The sequence below is a fragment of the Vombatus ursinus genome, unplaced genomic scaffold (assembly GCF_900497805.2).
Source record: "Vombatus ursinus unplaced genomic scaffold, bare-nosed wombat genome assembly UNPS02014863.1, whole genome shotgun sequence".
Taxonomy (NCBI): Eukaryota; Metazoa; Chordata; class Mammalia; order Diprotodontia; family Vombatidae; genus Vombatus; species Vombatus ursinus.
The window spans coordinates 18,997,762-18,999,921 of NW_020954641.1; positions in this window are offsets into that span (position 1 = coordinate 18,997,762).

Genomic DNA, 2,160 nt, shown 5'->3' on the forward strand with positions numbered 1-2,160 from the left:
TTATTCCCTTTTCTACCGGTGTTTTGTTAGTTTAATTTCCTTACTTTACTCTACATCATTGTTTAAAAGTCTTTCCATGCTTCTCTGAATTACTTAAGTTATTTCTTATAATGTAACAATATTCCACAATATTCAAGTATCCTAGTTGGTTCATGGGTACCCACTTTATTTCTAACTCTTTTCTCCAACAAAAAAAAATGCTGCTCTTTTTGTGGACTCTCAGAAGGGGATCTCTAGGTAGAAGATATGATCATTTATTCCTTTAATATTTTGGAATCAACAAGGTTAAATACTTTCCTGTAATTACATAGCTAATCAGTGTTGGAAATGATTATTTGAAATTAGCTTGGAACAAACAGGTAAAGAAAAATTTTTTTTTAGTGTTAATTTAAATGACATTTTGTTTTTATCATTTCAAAACTGTCTTCAAGAAAAAAAAAACATGCTGTCTTCATCTTTTTTTACTTTTGTCCAAAGGAATGGAAAAGTCTCTGTGGAGTTGGGGAGAACATTTATGATAACAAAAGAACATAGATATTCATTAATTTAAGAAAATAGATTAAAACAAAAACAACTAATAGTAGGTAAGGCCAACATAATCAGACAAGTATTCTGATTGCTTTTGCTGTTGCAACAACTGAATAAGAGTTGCATAATAATGAAGTAACAGTTAAAATGCAACAGAAGTTTTTTTGGGGATATGAACATTTAATAACCTCACCCTCTCCCAATACACATTTTTCCCTTTCCCCCCATCCTTCTCCTCTATTGTGGGATTTCCTGCAACAGAATTTCTATATAAGATTCTTCATATGCAATATGATGTTGAATTTCCAACAATAAAAATTACTGAGCTCCAGTCCAAGTAGGACCTATTGGCCCCTTTTCAACATGCTTAATTTCTTCTCTAGATCAACACAGGGTAGTTTTGCCTGGGAGAACAACATGTGGTGCCTGTACAAGTGACAAATAGTTTAGTGAGGGATATTAATCAGATGAATTTTTTTAAAATGTTTGCTTCTGGCTTTAAAATCTTTGGTCTGGAACAAATGGTGTTGGAAATCACCCAATCTGGAGTTTTGTGAGATGACTTAGGGTTTGTATCTGAGCAACTGTAATACTCACATCTCTTTATGCATCCATCATTTAAAGAAGAGTGTGTATGTAATTTCTGTCAAACTTCTAGTTAATGATACCTTACCCTTTCAAATGTGGACATTACACAGGTGGAATAATGTTACTTAAACATTTTCTATGAAGTCTAAATTTTGACAAGTCACATTTTGTTCTTATTACTGTCAATGTTAATATCACCAGGATAATTCCTTAGTTCTGCATTCATTTTATGATTAGAGTCTAATTAATCCACACTGCAGAATTGGATTGGACTAGATTTCAGAAGACACGAATTCTAATCCCTGTTTTACTAAATATTCATTTCAATTTAAACAATTCAACAAACATTTATTAAACACTTTCTATATTCCAGGCATTATACTAAGCTATGGGAATACATAAGGAGAAAAAATAAAAGAATAACTGCCTTCAAGGAGCTTTCATTCTACTGAGGGATACAACATGCTAATAAATAAGTAAATAGAAGATAATTTGTAGATAGAGAGAACAAACTAAACACTGGGAAGACCCAGTTTTCCTGGAAGATGGATTCATGGGTTACTATTTGGTCTTTGAATTAAACATTGTACATCTATCCATACTGATGAAAAAGAAAGAGAGAGAGGGGAGAGGAGGGAGGGAGGCAGAGAGGCAGGCAAGGAAGAAGGAAGGAAGGAAGCAGGGAAGCAAGGAAAGAAAATGACATAGAAAGATAGATTTAAGACTCACAAAACTCCTCACAAGAAGTTTTTGAGGTAGATGATGTGATGATCATTAATCTCATTTTTACAGATAAGGAAACATGTTTAAAGAAATATAAGTTCTTACTTACAATGGTAGTTGTAATAAGTATCATAACCTGGATTTGAACATATAATTTTGAACTCCAAATGCTGTCTATGACATTACTCTACCTCACTACATAGGCATGCCATATCACTTTTTCAGGAATATAAACCAAATGAAGAGTATTTATAACATTTTACATACATACATATCTATATCTATATCTATATCTATATCTATATCTATATCTATATCTAT